The sequence below is a fragment of the Triturus cristatus genome, chromosome 2_2 (genome assembly GCF_964204655.1).
Source record: "Triturus cristatus chromosome 2_2, aTriCri1.1, whole genome shotgun sequence".
Taxonomy (NCBI): Eukaryota; Metazoa; Chordata; class Amphibia; order Caudata; family Salamandridae; genus Triturus; species Triturus cristatus.
This window is the reverse complement of record NC_140582.1, coordinates 332,328,794-332,352,131: the sequence shown is the minus strand read 5'-3', so window position 1 is coordinate 332,352,131 and position 23,338 is coordinate 332,328,794. Positions and strand designations below refer to the sequence as shown.

General features: G+C 42.5%; 1 protein-coding gene across 3 annotated transcripts in view; it reads left to right on the top strand.

Moving 5' to 3' along the window:
• The window catches only part of GSTCD (glutathione S-transferase C-terminal domain containing), an 841,775-nt gene that overhangs the window by 628,704 nt on the left and 189,733 nt on the right, over positions 1 to 23,338 (top strand). The gene's annotated exons all lie outside the window — the stretch shown is intronic.

The following is a 23,338-nucleotide window of genomic DNA, read 5'->3' as shown; positions in this document are numbered from 1 at the left end:
ACACATCTCTCAAGAGTCACATTTGAAGCTCCCAGAATCACTTTTTCGTACTTAGTCAGCCGACTATGTGACATATGCTGAGTTCTGCTTCTTGTCAAAAGAATTGCCACATTATGAGGTACGAATACCCTTACAGGATATCCCATTATGATCCCCTCACTTTGTTCCAGGCTTCTGCATGTTGCAGCCACAGATTTTAGACAACCTGGTAAACCCACAGCTACAGGGTCAAGTGTCGATGAGAAGTACGCAATAGGCCTTCTCAATTGTCCATGTTTCTGGATTAACACTGAAAGTGCACATCCATTTCTCTCACTGCAGTATAATTCGAACTCTTTTTCGTAATCCGGCATACCCAAAGCTGGAGCTTCACAAATTTTACTTTTTAGCTCTTCAAATGCTGCCAATTGTTCCGCATCCAGATCCAATGGATCTGTCATTTCACTTTTTGTCAGCTTAATCAATGGCTTTGCTATCAGGGAAAAATTAATTATCCACTGACGACAATATCCCACCATACCCAGGAACATTCTCACTTCTCTCTGGGTTTTTGGAGCTTTCATTTCTCTGATTATTCTGATCCTGTCAATAGTCACTTTTCTCAGACCTTTTTCAATATTATGTCCAAGATAATGAACCTCTTTCTTGCAAAATTGCAATTTGGCTGGAGATACCTTTAACCCTCCATCCGCCAGATGATTCAGTAAAGCTATGGTATCTACTTCACAAGCTTCACGTGTCTTTGATGCCACCAGTAGGTCATCAATATATTGTACTAGCACTGAACTTTCAGGCATGATCAGACTTTCCAACGTTTTTTTCAATAACTGATTGAAAATCGAAGGACTCTCCGTATATCCCTGTGGGATACGACACCATGCTAAAATACGCTGGCCAAACCTAAATGCAAAAATCGGCTGGCTGTCATGATGCAATGGAATTGAAAAGAACGCATGACACAAATCAATCACTGTATACCACTCAGCATCATGTGGAATTTGATACAGAATCACTGATGGATTTGGCACAATGGGACAACATGCCACCACAATTTGATTAATTTTTCTCAAATCTTGCACGATTCTGAATTTGCCATTGGGCTTTTTCAGTCCCATTATCTGTGAATTACACGGACTACTCAATAGTTCTCTTAGGACTCCTTGCTGAATCATTTTCTCAATTATGGGAGTTATCCCTTCAATTATTTCTGGTGTCATTTTGTACTGAGGAATGTTAGGATATGTAATTCCCTCTTTCACTGCAATTTTCACTGGATCTACATTATTCATCAATCCCACATCCTCTCCTGTAAAATCCCAAACTGCTCTTTTCACAGTATCTCTCAGCTCTTGAGGCAAATCCTCCGGATTAAACACAGCAAATGCACCAATTAACTCACTTTCTCTATTTTCTAGAGTCATTCGGTAGAAAACATCATCATCTGGTGTCTCAAAAGCTATTCCATCTGGTGTACAAAAAATTGTGCAATTCATCTTACACAATAAGTCCCTACCTAACAGGTTCACTGGACTCGTGTCACAGACAATAAATCTGTGCATATCTGAAAATTTCCCTATCTGTACTCTCACTGGTTCAGTAAGACGTGTTCTGATCTGTGTATTGGCTACACCAACTACTTGGATTGCTTCATCCGAGAGAGGAAGATTTCTAACATCTGTTGACCTGACAGTTGATCTTGTCGCACCTGTGTCTACCAAAAAAGTAACACTCTCCTCATTTATTTTCCCATCCACAAATGGTCCTGCCTGGTCTATTTCTAGAGTTGCACCAAGTATGCACTCTTCTTCCTCTCTTCGGCACCGTCAATAATCACCCTCAGACTCACTCCCTTCACTCTTTAATAAGTACTGCTGTACTTTGTTAGAACGTCTTTGTTTGTTTACCTGCTCATCATTGAAGAATCCCGAGTCCTGATTGTACTTTTGTACCCCTCTATTCTGCGGCAAGGGCGGTTTTGGCTCTTGACTCTGCTGTCTCACAACTTTCTGCTGTTGTTGCTGCTGGTTATTCCCTTCATTCTGCACCTGTTGATTTAAGGATTTACCCTCATTTAATGGTGGATTAGGACATTCCGATCTCCAATGTCCCAGTTGGCCACAGTTGTGACACGGGAACTTCTTTTTGGCTTCCTCAAGACTTCCTTTTCCTTTTCCTGCAAATCTCGATCTATTCCCTGCATTATTTCCTGGATTATTTGCCTGTTCCACCAACTGTGCTTCCTGTCTTTCTGCAACTTTCACTTGTGCCCACATCGCTTTCTCTTTCAGCTTTCTTTGTTTTGCTTCAATTTCATCACTGAAATATTTTGCATGTCTCAGGATTTCATCTACTTTCTTACTCTGCCAATCCACCGTGTGCTCACGAATTCTCTCACCAATTTCAGGTCTTAGGCCATATACAAATCTGTATACAAAGTGACTCAAGTCTTTGTCACCCAGGTGTTCATCTCCACTGAATTGTTTAAAAGCCAGTATCAGCCTCTCGTAAAAAGCATGAACTGATTCTTTTGCTTCCTGTTGTGTTCGATCTATCTTAACCCAGTCTGTCTCTTTCGGAGGAACTTTACTCTTCAGGTATACCATCACCTGATCATACTTCCTCATCACTTCTGGATCTGGTGCCCCTGTTCTTGGATCTCTTGGATATTCCTCAGTAGGCCAACTCACAACTATTTTACACTCAGTCCACAAGTCTGCTGGAACAATTATATCAAACAGACTATTCAGGTCAACCCACAGCACTTTTGACAATTTCACAAACCTGTCTACCTGCCTATACCACTCGACGGGCTTTTCTCTCAATCGAGGGAAATCATTCGTGAATGATAAAATATCCTGTCTTGTCCATGGAACATGTACATATCCTCCTCCAGGTATTTCTCTCATGGGATAATGCTCCACTGGTTTCTCTTTTTCTCTCACTAGAAATGCTGAATACGTTGTTCTATCTTCAGATTCCTCTCTTTTCTTATACCACCTATCCTTCCACTTTTCTACATCACCCCATCTTCGCAGTAATGCCACCATTTCTTTAATCTGTCCTGTTCTACCAGAAGTATTCAAATTTTCTATGTCCTTTTCTGTGAAACCCATCCTGTACGTTTTCTGAAAAGCCTTTACTCTATCAATGTCAACTCCTTGCTCATTTGCTATTACTCTCAGTCTATCATGTGTATTTCTTGCTCTCCGTGTTATGCTCTTACACATAAACATTAATTCACCATCATGATGACTCTTCAGGATTTCTGTTGGAACTGTTCCTGTCACAAGCTCTTCTAATTCTATACGTAATTTAACCACATCAATAACTTGTGAATCCTTATCCTTTTTCTGAAGAACCTTCATCCAATCATTCAAATCATCAACTGTTATTTCAGCAGTTTTTCTCACTGGAACCACTTTTTTTCTGCGGTTCTAAAATTGGCATCCCTGAACAACTAGGTTCACTAGCATCCAATAGTTCACTACATGTGTCATGTCTGGTTTGTCTCAGGTCACTTCTCCTTGTTCTTTTATCTGAATCTCCTGAAGGACCAACTGAATTTGTCGAATCATTTGCAATATATGGAACTACCAGTCCATTTTCACCTGTCCTCTGTTTATCAAACACAGGAATAACCGGACCTATAGTTACAGGCACCGTAACAGCTTCCAGATTCTTTGTTAACTCTCTAATTTTCTCAGTCAGTTCTGTTGTTGTTTTTGCTAATTTTCTGGCATTTTCCTCACTACCTCGATTCTCTCTCTCCCTGAAAGAACCACTACTTCTTGATTCAGGTGTCATTTTTTCTTTCTCAACTGTATCTCTTATCGGAGAAACAACTGGTGTACTCTCATCTGGTTCTGGTCTATATGGAGGTGGTCTCTTGTAAATCATGTCATTTAAGACCTCATCCTCATACTCTCCATATCTTCTCATATCTGACTCAGAAACCCTTTCTGCTGAAGGAGCAGAAACTTCAACTGTTCTCATAGGATATAATCCCTCTGACATACTAGCATCTCGCCACCTTTTCATTCGATCATGATGTGTCTCACGATCATGTCTCCTCCCAAACATGTACCTGTAATACCCTCCAGATCTTTGCTTTTCTCGGTCATGAACTTCCTCTTCCCATTCCACTAAAGCCTCGAACTGTGTAGGTCTCGGCTTCGGATCTAAGCATAACATCTTTTCCCGTAAATTTCTCAACACGGCCAAATTAAATGAACCATGTTCTGGAAATGCTAGAACACCATCTTCTTTAGTATACCTAACCCAATTCTGCAACCATATACAGGTATGTAATCCATATTTCACAGCCATGAAGGATGCAGGTGTTTTCGCTGGAGGTAGCAACTCACCCTCTCTCGTCTTAACCTCTTTATCCTTGCTAAACCACTTCTTAACTTTTCCAAAGAATGTCTTTTTCTTTTTCTCTTCTTGGTAATACATTTTAGCGCTTACCAAAACTCTCTACTCTTTCCGTATTATAATATACAATACGAGTTAACGCACCAATCCTGGAGCGTCTACGTCACTAATCAGCTCTTCCAATCCCTGCGCGACTCACACTAACGCACCAATCCTAGCGCGAACCCTATTCTGATTCACTATCCAATCAGTGCGCGGACCTTCTGACGTCAACAGCCGCTGCAGTCTCTGTCTCCTGTCTCTGTCACTCGTCTACCCCTCCTTTACAAAAACTCTCAGTAGACTTCGTATCAAAATTTCTACAAAATCTATTAGTTACAACATAAAAACATCTCCATTGTCTGCTTCGCTAACCACAGAATAGTAAAAGAGAGTCTATTTCTCAAGAATCAACAAACTTACATACATCTCATAACTGTTTCCTCTAGGACTTATCCAAAGAGTCTTACAATCAATAAATGTATATTCATTTACGCACATTCATACGAGAAAAATATAGTACATGCACACAGAATCCTGCTTTTGGGAAGCAGCGCACAATCTGTTTCTGTAGTAGGACATACATTAACTAAGCAACTTTGCCCAGTTCCTCAAACAAGTTCAGAGAATACCTATTACTCCTCCCGCAATAAGCTTTAACGGCAATCCTTACGGATCCCTGGGACTTAAGACCAGAGTTTCAAAGATAACCTTCACTACAATACACACTCCTTATATACCAGAAATATTTTCTAATAGTAACATACAACAATGTCACTGATTCCGAACCCAGACAATGTGAACGCGCAACTTCAATTGTCACACGTAATTCCTTACAATCCCGTCTTTCCCGAGAGCGGCATATACTTCCCTCTGCTCTACTACGGAACTGCTACCAGCTTCCAAATTCCAGAAGCACTACATATAACTCAACATAACGACTCCAACATATAGTATTAGTACATATACCAATATTGACAAAATAAAATCAATAAGCTAATTTACAAGCAATCTTATCTTATCAGATCAAGACAACCATCTATAACCATCCTCTGCTACCAGAGAAATTGATAGAGATCAGGGTACCTAAAATAAACCCACTTCCACGGATAGAGTAATCTCACAGTTACACGCACATACACTCATCATACGCTAGGGCCCATTTCACTAACATACGCTCAAATACTCTACCAGCAATAGACCTGTGGGAAGAAAACTCCAAACCACCCTGCATCTATATCTAGGACGATAGGACCTGATTATAGTGGTTGCCCTTAAACATACTCTATACAATCTATACAATAATGATCAAAATGTACACAATAATTGACAAGAAAGAATATTCAACACCATGTTTAAAAGTTATATTGCTTTATCTAAAATTAGTCAAAGTAAATCAATCAGAATAAATCATTTTCATAGTTACCTATTCTAACTAAATGTCAGAACGAGTCAGGACAGGTCTCTCGGTAAAGTCTCTCAAGACAAAGTCCTCAGCATCAATCCTCAGCAACGCAAGTTCACGCGGCAAAGGTAAAATGGCAAGTGGCAAAAGGGTGACGCGATCCCTCCCTAAGCTAACAGTTCTTATAATGAAAAATACAATGGAAACACACATAAAGTTGGCAGGATAAACTGTATCACTGAGCAGAACGAGAAGGAAGGGATGTAACATTGCTACATCTGAAAATCTCCGCTCAGGAAAAGTCACAAGACATGAACTACGGAACAGGAACCAAGAAACTATCAAAGTATCCAACTCGTTCAACTTCCCTCGGCATCCGAGCCACAGTTCATTGTCTGTTTCAGAAGCTCCTTTGTTTGCCAAGGACGTTCCATTTCTTTCGGAGATTCTCCAAACTGCTGATGTCCTCATGGAAAAATACAACAAGGACCACGGTCAGTTGTCTTCGACCTTTTTCCAGCAGGGGTCTCCCTTGCCACATCACAGAATATGCCACAGCCAGGCTTCGAAATACTGCCAGTTCGATTAAGGCCTTCATAGGCCACAATAGACCATCTTAATTAAAAAGACAAAATAAACGTTACTACAGCATAATGATTAAACAGTGTAAACCCCACTAATACCCTTATGTGTATGCATTTATCTAGCTTTGCGACATAAAAAGCATTAATTCAGACAGCGTTTTGTGCTCAAAATGAATAGCACACAGCAACGTTTAAACATGAAAACTTGCACGTTTTTATTAGGACAGAAACAGCACAAATAAGCTAACCCTCATATAACTTTCTCTTATGTCAGGACAAACGGGTTGATTAAAAAAACACACTTGCACAAGGACAAATAATTAGTTGTTAATTATTAATAAATTAATAAAACGCATAGACATGCCAGAGCTTCAAAAGCCCATGAATTTTCTAAAAGAAAACTCTGCTCCAGCACTTGCAATATTTTTTCTTTTTTCTCGTTTGCTTTCTTCTTATTCGTTAACGTGTGTGGGCTTTCCTTCCTCTTCTTTACTTCGTCCCTCCCCTATTACTTTAGTATTTCCACTGCTTACTTGTAGGTACTACTTTTTTTTTTCTTAGGCATTCGAAGAGAGTATGTGTGATTTCCAGCTGACTCCCTTGTGTACTACTCTTCCCCCCTTTGCTGTACTCTATGTTGCTCTCTTTGTTGCTTATCGATTTGCAGACATTTCACCGCAGGACAAACACCGTCACACTCAGGACACCAGGGCTTGTCATGCTCTGATTGAGTTGTTTTTTCTTTTTACTGAGGGTGCCCCTCTGACCCCCCACTGGCCTCCCCATTATGACTACAGGCATTTCACTACCTTTAACTGCAACGCTTTCTAATTAAGCACTACAGTGTAGTCGGTGAAATGTCTTTCGGCATTACAGATAAGGGACAAAGTCTGAATACTGTGCTTCTCTCCCGCCCCATGTGGTGCGATCGCCCTCATTTGCTTCTCCCTCTCCTCTCCCCTTCTTTCTCGCCTATGTGTATCTCTCCGCTGACTCCAAATAGCTTGCTGTCTCACCTGTTTCTCTCTTGCCATGTCATTTGCCCTACCTGCGCTCTCTGAGTTGCTTCCCCCATCCACATCCTCCATGTTGTTTCAACCCTGCATGGTGAGTCCTCCTATCTTCGCCCTCCTGTTACTTCCCCCAGCACCCTCTTTGTTGATTAAGCCCAACCTCCTTTAAAAGAATGCTTTCATACGTTTTTTTCTTTTTATGTCCCAATCCAACTCTGATCAGTTAATAAAAATGAAAATAAAACGCACCCACGTCCCATTGCCTGTCCCGAACAAATGATGTGGCCGGGTGCCTGATAGTCTTTTTTTTTCTTTTAATGTTAAATCCATGCTTCACAGCAGCACGATGCTGTAGAGAATGGCTAAAACCATTGGCAAAGCCAGTGGGTCTCAAAGGCGAGACGTATTGGCTTTGTCAATGGTGATTTTTAATTTTGGAACATTTGGTTTGCTACCATGAATGGCATAAAGTATATTCTAAAGATTACAGTATTGTAGTTAGCTGACACTGCATGCCCTAGGACCTTGACCAGGGATACGAAAGGACCACTAGAGACCAGGATCAAGGTTCAGCCCCATTAACAGCAACTCCGGGGACCATGACCAAATGAGGATGGACCGCTAGAGCAGAGGATGAAGTTTACCCTATCACATGAGCAACAACCGTCTTACTCCCTCCTCCTTGCCTGGTCAGGCTCAGAGGACACTGCAAGCATGAATGGAGTAAGCATTTGATCTGTCCAGGACCATTCAAAGAGCGCTCCCCACCCACCCAAATAACAGAGACATTCTAACGGCAACTGGAAGGACAACACTTTTGAACAATTCACCACTGGTCTGAACCTCTGTGTTCAAGATGGTTTTTTAAATCCCATAGCTTGGCAAGAGTTCATCCGATTCTTGGACACTAACCATACATATTTTATGGTATATACCTAGTACCCTCAGTTGAATCACCTAAAGATTCTGTTACACAGCACGATTGCCATTTTTGGCGTATCTTTGAGTTCAAGACACACATGCATCATTATCTGGATTTCTGGTTACTGGTTGCTTTAAGGTGTACGCCCTCCACTGTGAGTCATGTTTTAGCCTGGGCAGTCTACTAATCAAGTCAGATCAATGTCTATCACTTGTCGGTGCCACCAGTGTTCTGTAGCCATTTTCTGTCAGGCCACTAGACAGCCATTGTGCGTGTCCTTTAGAGTGTCGCAACAGCAGATTCGTGATTCTCCATTGCCTCATGGGCTCCAATCTTTCTACAGTGCTGCTGCATTTCTAGTTGCAAATGCGTCCTACTCAGCTTCTCTACCTTCATATTGGTTTCAAAATCAAAACCACAGTCTAAGCATCTGGTAGTGTCGCTGAAACATTGCCAGTATTTTCCTGGTAGCTCAGATATAGAACAACCTCCTCCCAGGGTCCATGTGGGCATGGCTGTCCATTGTGGCAGAACTGTATATAATTGAATGCCCATGGGACCGCTTTTCAGAAAAAATAAATCCCATTGCTCAGACTTAATCAGTATTGCCTTTCTTTGAACAACTACCATAGAAGGTAGAGTTTTTTTAACTTTATTATTTATTGGTTGCCATTTAACATGGTGTCTGTACACAGGCATGGGAGCGAATAGTGGTGAACCACAGCATAATATTTTTTACATTGATCTGCATCCCGTCTTAGTGAGGTCACACGTATCCAGAAGATGTTAGCGACAGTGGCATAGTCAGGGGAATCTCATTTCTTTCAGCACTGGCATTGAGTAAGAAGCCAGCATCTCGGCTGCTTCATGGCGAAGCAGATGAATATTATTTCATGTTGACCTCCTTTTGAGGACACCGTACTATGTATCTCAGGGTTTCTTTAGGAAGTGGCTAGTGCAAGACTCAAGGGAGTGTCAACATCCCTGAGAGGGTGCAGCAACAATCCTGCTTATACAACAGAAGTTTATAAATCCCTGAACTGCTGGGTGTTAAGCGCCCTCCTAAAATCAGGTTATTCCCTCTTTCTTGGTAGTTCTTCAGGAAGTGTTCCAGAACTTAGCGCCAGTCAGTAGTGCCACCGTATTGAATTTAAGTGACTGTCCACTTTAAGGAATAATCACAACCTTGTCAGGGTGAACCCTCCAAGACATTAAATTAACCTAGCTCAACACCCTGGTAGCTATATCACAGATCAGACAAGTCTAACTCAGGGCAATGTCTAAAGTATTTTTGGTGTGCCAAAACAATAATAAAGTCAAAATGCAAAACAATTAAAATCCCAGCCCAAATTCGAAAAATACAGTAAAAAGGCATAAACAAAATGACAAACATCCAATAAGGGCAGCCGGAGATGTGACATTTTAAATTTGAAAGGCAAATAATGCCACAAAGCACCAATGACCGTGATAGACTGGGACCAAGGCACAATTTCAGGCTGACCGCGATGGCACGTTGCCAGATACAACTACCAGGTTCTAGTCCAAGTCCACTTGCCACTGGATCCCTCAGTACTTCCAGGAAAAGGCCTCTTGCAGCTTGTTATCGTCCAGAAGCCACACAGGGGGTCAGCCATGTGACCCATGGAGATCACTGCTTTGAACAGGGTCCAACAGTAACAGGTTCAGTCCTACAGGGTTCCTATGGAGTTATATATATCAGGTCCAATCTGATTTTCTGCAAGTCCAAAAAGTGTTCTTTAGTGTGTGCCTTGAGGTGCCACATTTATGTGTGTCTGGTTTCAGCTAGTGGGTGGGGGTGACTCCTCGTTATGTGCTAATCAATGGGCTAAAGGTTCCCAGGGTCATCCCTACCCACTTTTCCAGTAGTTCCTGTTTGCCTAACTGCAAGCATCCCCAAAATGCCATGTGTCAGGGCATTTTCAAGATAGTGAAAGTCTTCAGTCACACTAAGTGTAGGCTCTGGGAGTGTGTGTGGGAGTGAAGCAAACACAAGGAGATGATGGACGGAGCGTTGAAACTTTTCACTTACCCCAGTCTCAGTTCTGGGTTGAATACATCATCATTCTTTAGCTTACTTCTCCACCCCAGTTCAGACCCAGCCATATGCAGTCAGAAACTTTTCAAAGTGCAAGGAAATACAGTACAATGGATTACGCATACAATGCACTATTTCATTATACGGAAAAGGTTAACTGACGGATCAAAGTGTATCAACTTCACAAAAACAGTTAAAGTTAGAACATGGGATGGTGAGTATACCAGAGGATAAAACTCAAACACATTGGAGCCCTAAAAGAATTATGTGAAAGTGCAAATGCGTGTAGTGCAAAAATACATTGTTGAAGGCTTAATATTATTACAATCGGAGTACAACGTTCATGTTCCATTTAAATAGCTCCGTCAATTAAAACAGCGAGCCTGGCAAATAAAACTGTGATTTATAAAAGCAATACATTGGTAAAAATCATCACACAATAAAATGGAGTCTAAAGATCAATGTACTGGGGTGGAGACTCCCACAGGTTAGAGCTTTTGAGGAAATGGGCGGAAGTGCAAGTGTGTTCAGATGCAAGGATACAATGTAGCATGCTTATTGGAGAAATCGTTAAGGGCACAGCTTGTATTGTTGGACATTTTGCTCCTTCGGAAATGAAACATTAACTCCATTAACAAAGAAACAACAATAACTAAAAGAGCTGTTGATCAATGGTGCCATAGTAATGGGAGTGCTCAAAAGATATTTTACAGGTGACCCTTGTACTTGATTTCAATAGCCTAGGCATAATTTCGAATGCTATTCATAACATAAAACACAAATTATGGTTAAAAACTGGCTAAAAATAAAGATCCATATGCAAGATAAAAATGCTATTTAACCATTCTGCAATGCAAACCTCCTAATAAACCACATTTTCCCCAAGAATTTGGCTAGTGCACGAGCTATTAGTGTTCTTGAATCTGTTTTTAAAATACATAGTGCCTCTTTGTGGCATCGGGTACCCATCTGCCTGCAGACAGGGCTAACCATTTGGCTCTCAGGGTTTTATAAAGGGGACATGCAAAAAAAGTGCTTTTTTTAATCAATCTAACTTGAGGACCTCTTGAAGAGCGGACGAGTAGTGGGTAAGCTCAGGTGTTTGTTTTAAACGCAGCCAGAAGAGAAGGGGGGCGTAGCCTCGCTTTGTCCACTATGTTGGTTCTGCCCATATCAAACCTTAGCGAAAGAAGCAGGGTATTCTGGGGGAGTGAACAGAGCAACCTCAGGAATTTATTTTCTGTACGAAGAAGTCCCTCTAGATTGTTAAACCTCCAGATTTCAGCCCCTTACAAAGCGGAGCCTACCACCTTCTAATCGTATATCTGAAGCGGGGCTGCTATTTGGCCTGGTTTGCAAAGCCCATGTTACATAATCAGAGCCCCCATGGTTTTCCTCTGCTGGAGGATTCGCTTCGAGATGTGATGTTTCCAAGACATTTTCTCCGTGAGAGTTATGCCCAGATATTCAGAAGTGTCAACTCTCTCCAGAGGGGTCCCCCCCAGCAACAGTTTGCCCCTGAACGATTTTTGGGAGGGTTCATCAGCATGAGCTTTGTTTTAGAGGTATCAACCTCCAGTCCTCTCAATCCACAAAAGGCCATAAAACGATCAAGTAGCACCTGAAGGCCACTGAGGGGGTCTTTGAAACCAGCAGAGTGTCATCCGCGAACAATAGAGTAGTTGTTTTTACTCCCCCCATTGAGGGGACGTCAGCGCGGACCTCTGCTAAATGTTTCACCACTCCATTAATGAAGAGCGAGATTAGAGTGGGGGCTAAAACGCAGCCTTGTCGTACCCCTCTGAAAACTTTAATTGGGTCTGATAGCTGCCCTTGATCCCCCCAGCGCACCTTTGCATAGTTATCCTCATGCAATCAGATTAAAAGTGCCAAGATGTCAGATAGAAGCCCCGGATCATATAGGACACACCATAGTTTGGGCCTGGAGATAAGATCAAAGGCTGACTTTAAATCAATGAAGGCGGTATAGAGACTGCCTTGCTCTATTAACACTTTCTTCCAGGCCAACAAGATAAAACGAAAGACCAGGTCAATGGTGCTGATTTTCCTCCTGAACCCCGCTTGGTAGGGGGATAGTATGCTATTTTCCACCAACCAGTCAGTGATTTTGTTAAGAAGGGCACGGGAGAAAACCTTCTGTACACCATCGATTAGGCTAATAGGCCTATAATTAGAAGGCTGTGAACGATCCCCCTTCTTGAAGACCGGGATAACCTCAGCTGCCTTCCATGACGGAGGTATCGGGGCCCCAGCTGCAATTCCGTTCGCTAATGTTTGGATATAGTTGGAACAATTCAGAACATTGATGAGAAAGACGTCTCCAAGTACTCCATCAGGACCGAAAACTTTGTTTTTAACTATGGAGTTAATACTTTGCGTTCTATCATCTAGGGAAAATAAATCACTGCTGAACTTGATACTAGTATGCTCCTTGAAGGAACCTTCAGGATCTGTCTCTCCAGATCCCGTATAACTGTTGAAAAATGATTGAACCAGACAGCCTCTGCTATGTTATTAGTTGGTGGTTTAGATTTTTCCGCATCACCCTTGGTAACTAGCAACCAGAACTGCTGAGAATCTTTCCTTTGACAGGCATCTCGAATCTGTAACCAACGGTTCTCAGCCCACTCCTTTTCTGCTTCTGCCTGCGCTGTCTTGTAGAACCTCCTGCTCAGTCTAATGTCTGCTACATTATTTGCTTTAATCGCTGCTGCCAAATCTAACCGCATCTTCCTATATTTTTGATTAAACCAGGAGAATTGGGAGTTATCGGGTGGCTTTTTGCGGTTAGACCTTGGGAGGCTGAAATGAGAAGCTAAATGGGTGAAAAAAGACGTATGGGTGGTTGAGACTGCTGGGACCTCATCCTGCTGATCCAGTATATCGTGGAGTTTGCTAGTGCTATCCAGAAGTGCTTGTTTTATAGCTTTAAGTTTTCTGGTGTCAATAGCTATGAGTGCCCACTTAAGGCGCCGTTGTCATTCGTGGCGCATATCGCCTTGGATGAGACCTTTGCGCCGGAGCTGCTGGTGTTCTTGGTCCAGATGGTGGTCATGGCAAGCTCGAGCGGGTTGTTGTCGCTGTCTGGTTACTCCGGCCTCCATGTCCAACACTTCGGACCATAATCTCGGTCTATTGATACATAGCCGATTCGGCTCATGCTGGCAGTTCTGTTGAAAGTGTTTGCCCCCATCTTGTCGGATGTAGTATGACCGTTGGCTGCCCTAAGCCTGTAATCAAGGGTTAAAGCTTGAAGCTGCAAGGCAGTCTGTGTCCATTTTTTAATTGGGTGTAGATCAAGGGGGGGGGGGGGACATGCCTCATTTCGTCTTCCTTGCCACTGTCTGTTACGTCTTCTAAACCCAGCGGTTCATAGGTAATGTTAACATCTCCTGTTATTGATAGAGGGCATAAGGACTCTCTTTCCTCAAGACAGTCTTCCAGAGCCTTGTATGGTTGGTGAACTTGAGCTGCCTTGACACCACGGGCATAGACATTGTGAATGTCCAACTCCCTACCATTCCTATCCCTGAGATTGATCCCAAGGATGTTCAGGCTATTATTCTTAATCTCTCTGATGCTATATGGTACATCTATCTTAACCCAGGTCAACAGCCCCCCTGCTGGTCGACCTAACCTCTTGGTGACTGCTGGGCAGCTTATCGTAACATAGCCAGGGGTAAAAACAGGTGCGGTAACCCAAGTTTACTGTAAAATAAAGATGGTGAAATGTTCTATATACTGGATCCAATGAGGGAGTACCACCTTGGACCTTAGCCCTGCCACGTTCCACGTCAGTATGCAAAGTGTGGGTGCCGGTTCTTCTAAGCCATTAGGTCAACCTGGCCTGGTGGTGACAGCTGTGCAGCTTATCGTAACATAGCCAGGGATAAAAACAGGTGCGGTAACCCATGTTTCCTGTAAAATACAGATGTCGAATTGTTCTATATACTGGATCCAATGGGGGAGTACCGCCTTGGACCTTAGCCCGGCCACGTTCCACATCAGTATGAGAAGTTTGGATGCCGGTACTTCTAAGCCATTACAGGCTGGTTCATGATCCTCTATTGCGCAACTTGTCTGGTGCATGCTTCCTGATCTGGAATTACCCTTGATGAAATGCCAGTGGCAGACTGTGAAGGTTCAATTATCTCCATAATAGAGGGCTGCAATATAGGTGGGGAGTTCTGTGGAGGATCCTCGGCCATGTCTGCCTCGGGGGCCGAAGATTCGACCTTATCTAGATGGCATGTATTCATGGGAATTACATAGTCTTGGCCCGCCAGTCAATTATTTAAGGCCAAAGAAGAGTCAGCCCCCATCAGGTTGCCGTGCCTTTTGTGAGCTTGGGGTCGAGATATGGCAGGGGGATTGTACTTCATCTGTATGTTGGTAGTTGAGGATGAGCATGATCTTGCCTCCAGGGCTATAAGGTTATGTGCTAAGGACTCATCTCTTAGATACATTTCAATGGAATCAGTTGGTGAGGCGTTTTGACTTAGTAGTTTTGCCCAGAGAATGTCATCCCTGATGACTGACCTGCACCCCCTTATTTTCCGGATCCAATGGATTGATTTATTGACCAAAGAGTTGTTGTCATCGTATTTAGAGTCGGAGGATGGAATTTTTGTTACATTGATCATGAAAATGCTCTTAGGGGAGCATTGATCTTGTTCGCACCTTAGGCCTTAACGGCGCTCAATGTCAGCTAGGTAAGTTTTGTTTTTACCCACTAGATCTGGGAGCTTTGTATTTGGTTGTGTCGGGTGTTGCGTTTGGATAGATATGAAATGCACTAGGATATTCGTGGGCTTAAGGGTGGGCTTACATCCTAGTGGAATGTTCCGCCTCAATAACGGACTCGGGGACTGACTGCGTATGTCTACTCTAGAATATTCTTTATCCACACGAATCTTCATCTGATTTTTGAGCGCTAATATTAGCGATTATAGTTGAGTAAATTTGTCCCTGAGTTCGGAGATGACCCTGCAAGTTTCCATCCCTACTGCCAGATACTCGGCTAGGTGACCCTCCCCCCTCCTCTCCAAAAGCTCATTCTCGATATCTGCATGCACTACAACTATACTTGGTGACAAAGGGGCCCTACCTGCTTCTTTCTGTATTCCCATCATGTTTTCGGGCAAATCGTGGAGTGGTGCATATCGATTGGTTAAAGGGATGTTAATGATAGTATTTGTATCTACTGTGGCAGTTATGTCAATTGTATCTTCGCTTGGACTATCATCTGCCACTGCGGTGGGAGAGGGAGAAGTCCCTACTTCCCTAGCAACCTTCACTAGTTTGTTTTGAGTGGTGGTGTTTGATCTTAAGATCTTAGTCACAGCGCTTCGTGTGGTGCTCTTAGTGAATATGGACGGAATTTGTTTAGCATGATTGGAGTTTGGGCTACAGTTGGGACTGCTTCAACTAAAGATTGCAGGGTGCCTGAGGTGGCTGGATTCGAGGCAGGAGCTAATATGTCCTGTTATTCTATCAATAAATCGTCAATCTGATCAAGAACACAGATGTTAACACTAGCTATACGTGACATTTAAGTTTTACTAACTTTCCTGCCTGGCCCCTCGGTCTTCCCACCCATGTCTTTGTCAGTAAATTTCCTTTTCCCCATGATGATAGGTCAGCTGATGGCTATGCTATACTACTAGACAGAGGTGAATCTTGTGGTGCCAATGAAGTTAAGCTTAATAACAATAGATGCAATTACTTATTGTAGTGTCCATGTTATCTGTGGTCATGTTCTATTATGGAGTGTTATTGTATTACTAGGGTTCTAGGTTCCATGATGTGTTTAGAGTTCTTTAGCAGTTTGAGACTGTCCTGTGTGGTTGTATAAGTTGTCTTCTCTGATGGTAATAAATCTACCTGGAATCCACCTGATGTGAATCGTGTGCTTACTTCACACTGGCGACGACTGGGAGTCAGAGGAGGACAGCGTTCACTAGTGAAGAAGTGTTCAAGGTATTTTTTTTTTTTTTCTGTTGTGCATGAATGCACCTGCGGCTGTTTTAAGTATTATGTGCTTTTGATTGCACCAGCGGCTGTGTGGCACTGCTGTTTAATCGTTTATTGGAGTGGTGTCTTAAAGCGGTCGATATTTGAGCCTATGGATGCTTATTAAGATGTTTGCACTCTGATTGTGCCTGCGGCAGTGTGCGAAGCTGCTTTGCGCTTTGATCGCGCCGGCGGCAGAGTGTTTTGCCTAAATCGGAAAGTTTCAGCGTGTTATTTTGCATGGAAATACTGGTGTTTGTATGCTGTGGAGATCGTAGCGGTTACGTGGTTATGTTTTGAAAAGCCACACTCACCCGCTCGAGCTGCATGCAACGTTCTTGTAAGGAACCATCTTCAGCGTTCACTTGTTTACGCGTTTCCTTCTCACGGAAGATTCCAAATCAGCAAAGCATGCTGGGAGCGTGATGATGTCACGCGTTTTGGCCGCCATTTTGGATTGGTCTAATATCGGAAACAGTGTTTAATATTTTCAACTTTATGTTCAAGGACTCGTGTGGCAAACAGTAATACGTGACTTACACACTTTTGCTTATTTTTTTTATTTTTTTCTTCTTTCTTTAAAAAAAAAAAAAGAAAAGACACGTTCTCATTTTCATTCAAATTTTTATTTTTCATTTTTTTTTTTTTTTTCTTCTTCAATCAATTTGTATTCTTGTAAAACAAGACTCTAAGCAATAACTTTGGTGGCAGTGAGATTTACATCTGTGCTTTACTATTTTCATTTGTAAAGGAAACTAAAAGGTTTTTATTAAAATGTCTAACATTTCGGCACCACCACATTTTTTGCCTACAGCTGGAGAACCTAAAATGGAATGGGATTTATGGTATCCCATGTTTTTAGCCTACGTTGAGGTTTTAGAGGAGGAAGGTTGCTCCCCGAAAAGGAAGTTAGATCTCTTAAGGCATTGTCTAGGGGGTCAAGGGATCAAAGAATTTGATAATCTGCCTCCTCTCGAGAGCACTGAAGGGGTAAATGTGTTTGAGGTAGCAGTTAAGAAGATGAGCACCAGATTCGGGAAGAAAATAAACATTGTGATGGAAAGATTCAAATTTTATTCCCGTGCTCAAAAAGAGGACGAATCCATTGAAAACTACGTATCAGCTTTACGTTCTCTTGCCGGTTCATGTGCTTTTGATACCATTAACTACGAGCAAGTGCTTAGAGACCAAATAATGATGAAAACCAAAAGTAAAAAGATACAAGAGAGGTTATGGTTGGGTACAGAATCTTCCTTGAATGCTGTGGTCAATATCGCTAAAGGCATAGAACAATCTGAAAAGTTTGTAAGTGAGATCAGAGGTCAACCTTCAATTGTCAACGTCAAAGCACAAGACCCTGTAGCTGAAGTTCCAGTAGTGAAGCCTCAGGTTTTTCAAAAGAAAACTCCTCCTGTTTTTATTAGAAGAGATCCAAGTTTCAAGGACAATAAATTTAGCAACAGGAGAAATCCTGTGATCTGCTATAGGTGTGGCAGTTTTGAACATGTTGGAAACTATAAGGGATGCCCAGCATGGAGTAAAATTTGTATTAAATGTAAAAAGCCAGGTCATTTTGGAAAAATGTGCAGATCTCAACAAAAAGTCAATTGTATTACCTGTGATGAAGAGGAGATTGCAACAGAGTTTAATGAATTTAATTGCATTGCTTGTGTATCTGAAAACAATTGTAAAGGGTTTCCATCTGGTTCCATATTAATAGATGGAAAAGAAGTCATGATGATGATAGATTCATGTGCGTGGTACTCCATTATAGGTAGGGATCTATTCATAAAATTATGGGAGAACAGAGAATTATTACCTCCGGACATTAAACCTGGTAGTTACTCAGGGCACAAAATTGCATTGGAAGGTTATTTATGGACAGATTTGTCTTTCAAAGGGAAGTCAATTAAAGGGAAATTATACGTAGCAACCAAAGGGGTATCTATACTTGGGTGGCCCCATCAACAAGAATTGGGCATAAAATTAGATCCTAATGCGTCTCCACCTGTATACAGTATTTTCAGTGGGGATTGCGTGGAAGATATTTAAAAAATGTTTCCTAGAGTATTCAGTGATCAGCTTGGGGAATATGCAAACTTTAAACACAAAATAATATTAAAGGATTCTGCTATTCCTGTAAGACATAAAGTTCGTAATGTTCCCTTAGCATATCGTGATAAGTTGAAAGACATGCTGGAGGATCTAGTTTCAAGGAGTATTATCGAACCTATAGAATCATCTCCATGGGTTTCTCCAGTGGTTCTTTCCCTTAAAGGCAACGGGGATCTTAGGTTGTGTGTTGATCTCCGTAGCTTAAATAAGGAGATTTGGATTGACAGGCATCCATTACCCAACATACATGAATTGATCTCAACCTTATCTGGTGCACGTGTGTTTTCCACAGTTGATTTGGCAAGTGCATACCACCAGATTATGTTACATGAACAATCCAAATGCTTAACAGCTTTCATTACTCCGGAGGGCATGTATCAATTTAAGAGGATGCCATTTGGATTGGCTAGTGCCGCTTCGGTCTTTCAGAGAATTATGAAGGACGTGCTGGAAGGTTGCCCAGGTGCCATAGCCTTTCAGGACGATATTCTGATTTTTGGGAAAGACTTTGAAGACCATGATAGTAATCTAAAAAAGGTCTTGAATAACATACAGTGTAAAGGCCTAACGCTTAAACTTTCTAAATGCAAATTCAGAAAAGATAATGTGGAATATTTAGGCCACGAAATTTCAAGCGAGGGTATCAAACCAAAATTGGATCATGTAGCTAGTATTACTAAGGCTCCGGCTCCTACTTCAAAAGATCAATTGTTGTCATTCTTAGGATTAACGGAATTTTACAGTAAGTTTGTTAGGAACTATGCCTCGAAAGTGTTCCCGTTGCGCAATCTACTAAAGAAAAACGCAAAATTTATCTGGGGTATTGAGCAAAAGTTAGCTTTTGAAACACTTAAAAAAGAAATTTGTGTGGCTCCGTTTTTGAGACCTTTTACTATTGGTGGGGAATGTATTGTAGCGGTAGACGCTAGCAATACTGGCTTAGGCGCTGTGCTTTTGCAAAAGAAACTTGGGGAGGAGTATGTTGTATCGTATGCTTCAAGAACTTTAAGAGGAGCGGAGGTTAATTACTCCACTATTGAAAAGGAATTACTTGCGTGTACCTGGGCTGCTCAGCATTTTAGGCAATTTTTATGGGGGACAAAGTTTCAATTAAGAACTGACCATAAACCACTGATAAATATGTTAGCGGCTGGTGGTGGTAGAACTTTGACTGCCCGTTTAGCCAGGTTAGCTGCTAAATTGCAAGAATACCAGTGCTCAGTTGTGTATATTCCTGGCCGTATGAATGTTCATGCGGATTGCATGTCTCGATTGTCCTTAGATGAGAGTTCAGGTGTAAGTAATACCTCTGAGGAGTGCGATATAGCATATACTATGGAAGATGTGAAGGAAAGTGTAAGTTCGGGTGCCATCTCGGAGGAGATTTGGGTTAAGGCAATGTCGGAAGATGACATTTTACAAAATGTTGTAAAGTATTTACAAGGAGAATGGCCGGAAGAAAGGAAGTTGAGTGGTGAGTTGAGTTTGTTTTGGAAAGTTAATGATGAACTTATGTTTTTGCATGGGTTCGTAATCAGAGGCGATAAGATTGTTCCACCTCAAAGTATCAGGAAACAGTTAGTAAAGTTGTCACATGAAGGACATTTGGGAATGTCCTCCACTAAACGTCGTCTGAGAGAGTTCTATTGGTGGCCTAGCATGGATGGCATGGTGGACAGGTGGGTTAAAGATTGTATTCAATGTTCGAAGAGTGACAAATCGGTCAAACCCTTATCTGTGGGGATTTCGCCTGTTGAATATTCCCAGTGTCCCTGGAGTAAATTAGGCATTGATATTATTGGGCCTTTGAATCTTCCTTCTGCTAAACAGGTCTTTGCAGTGGTATTAGTGGATTATTTTTCGAAATGGCCAGAAGTCAAGGTGGTGGATAAAATAACCTCTAACCATGTGATAGAATTTTTAGATAACATTTTTAGTAGAGAAGGTATTCCCTCTGAATTGGTTTCTGATAATGGGCCACAATTTATCAGTCATGAATTTGAAATGTTTCTAAACAAATGCGGTGTCACGCATAAAAGAGTTTCTAACTACAACCCAATGGCTAATGGCCAGGCTGAGCGTTTTAATAGGGTCGTGAAAGAATCTATACAGCTAGCTATTAAAAGTAATATTGATTGGAGGAAGGCTTTACGGGCCACTTTGCACACATATCGGATGTCTCCCCATTCTGTTACAGGTTGTTCCCCTTTTGAGATGTTAAGAGGAAGAAAACCGTCCTCCAAGCTCATGCCATGTTGGTTGAAAAAAAACAAGTGTCCTGATCCTATGGTGGATTTCAAAATAGTTAGAGAGCGTATTCAAAGATATCAAGATAGGATGCAGAACACGAAGAACAACAACTGTTCAAAAGTTTGCAAAATCAAAGTGGGTGATTTGGTTCGTGTTAAATTGGGTGGTATTGATAAAAGATGGTCTAGATGGTCTGACCCAGTGAAGGTAATTGAGGTTTTCAGCAGAGCTGTTAGGGTACAAGGTGGTAAAATATGGAATTTCAGACGGATATCCATATTTAGATCCAAGGATATTCGTGATGATTCACCTGTTCCTCCAGTAATGGAATCTTTGGACACTGAGGAGAATGGGGATTTTCAAAATTTTCTGGATACATTGAATGGTTCTAATTCTGAATTTGAGGGGGTGTTTCCTTCTTCAAACACTGACATTTTGGATAATGTTGGGAATGCTACTGAACCTTGTTTGACTCAATGTACTTCTGCAACATCTAATGTGGTCCCTGTTGAGAACCAACTTGTTAGTTCTCCTGTTGAAGTGTCCATTCCACCTGTTCCAAGGAGAAGTTCTCGGGTGAGAAAACCACCTGTTAAAATGAATGATTTTGTTACGTTTTAGTTTTTTTTTGTTTTTTTTGTTTTTTTGGGGGGAAGGTGTGTAGTGTCCATGTTATCTGTGGTCATGTTCTATTATGGAGTGTTATTGTATTACTAGGGTTCTAGGTTCCATGATGTGTTTAGAGTTCTTTAGCAGTTTGAGACTGTCCTGTGTGGTTGTATAAGTTGTCCTCTCTGATGGTAATAAATCTACCTGGAATCCACCTGATGTGAATCGTGTGCTTACTTCACTTATCACAGGCGTTATCACGGCAGCTGGGTAAAGACACCCCAAAGACAGTTCTTACAGATTAGTGAAAGATGACAGTTAATGCAGATATAAATCTTTAACTCACAATTTAAAATTGCTACAGCCTTCGAGCTTCGAATCCCAAACACTCTCCACTAGTAAATGCAGAATCCTGAAGCCAAGTGAGGTGGCCCTGCCCTGCCTCTTCCTGGCAATGACGTGCTAGGACGGGCAGGGCTTTGCCCGGACGCGACACACACGCGTCTCGTGCAGCGGGTGTCCTCACGGCGATTTAAGCGTCGTGGAGCGGCATCAATGGTGTCTGTAGTGCGGTGCAGGGGAGCCTAGGAGACTGAGTCCCTGTGCCTGATTGCAAGCTCGGTGTTCGAAAGAGTTGCAAACCAGTCTTGACCCTGTGCCTCACAGGAGCAGTCCAGCCCGACCTGCCAAGCCCGGTCTTCCCTGGACCGGAAACAGGCATCCTTGTGGGGAGGAGGGGATGTCGGTGGGGGAGGTGTTAGTAATAATTTATCATTTAAAAAAAAAAACGTACCTGAAACCGCCTGCCACATCCCGCGTCTTGCCTCCTATCCTCTTCCTGGTCCCAGCAGCCTCTGGAACAGAGTCCTATCCAAACCTCATGCTGCAGAGTAGCGCAGGGATTGGCCTGAGCGGGCTGGAAAGGTGCTCCACTCAGACCAGGGAGTCTGTGGGGTTTCTCCAGCCCAGCTGTTCAATGCAGCTGGGCTGGAGACACCTTAGTGTGCATGTGTGTTTGGCCGGCCTGAGAGGGCTGGCCAAACACACATGAGCACTTAGGGAGTGCACATACCACTCCCCCCCCCCCCTACCTCCCATGCCTCGGTCCCGCCCCTCCCTACAGTGCTGGCTCAGAGCCGCCAATTGAAAAATAAAACGATAATAGAAAATCGTTTTATTCTTCGTTTGCTGGCTCTTAGCCAGGCAGTGGGGCGCCGCTCCTCCGCCATTGCTGAGGAGCCACCGCTGTATGGTCCCATACATGCACCTGAGCACTGTGCTGTTTGTTTGGCGCAGTTCAATGCTTAAATTAAGTGCAGTTATTATTTAGGTGTTAAAGTGTATCCCAGCGATTGCTAAGGATACCAGAGACCACGGAATATCATATACCTAACCGTAGTGTAGAAATGCGTTGTTCCAAATTGGAGCGTTCCCGTTCACGTAACACCTCATGGACTTGTTACAGTGGCTCGGTTTCCAAGTGCGCAGTTATCACATTGGGAAGTTGAGACCAGAACCGGACCACTCTGGTCCTCGGACCGTTATTTTGGTGTGTGTTTGTTTTGACGTGGGCCCGGTAGATTGGTTGAACCTTGAGGCATTTTGGAGTTCTGCCACCAATGACGGCTTGAATGGGTACAGTTAATTATGGCAATGGTACTTGGAAGGGCAGAGCGAAGAGCACCTGTTATTTACAGCGCAACGAAACAACTGAACGCCTGTTATTTGCATCACTAAGGAACAGCAACACGCCTGCTGCTGTTTACAGTGCTGCGGCACAACCGACACCTGCTATTTACCCGCGCAACAAAACGGCATAACACCGCCTATTTACAGCTGTATGAAAAGGAAACCCACCTGTAAATGGCAGCGCTACGAAGTGGCAAAGAATTTTTACAGCACTACGAAATGTCGGGCAGCTGTTATTTACAGCCAGTG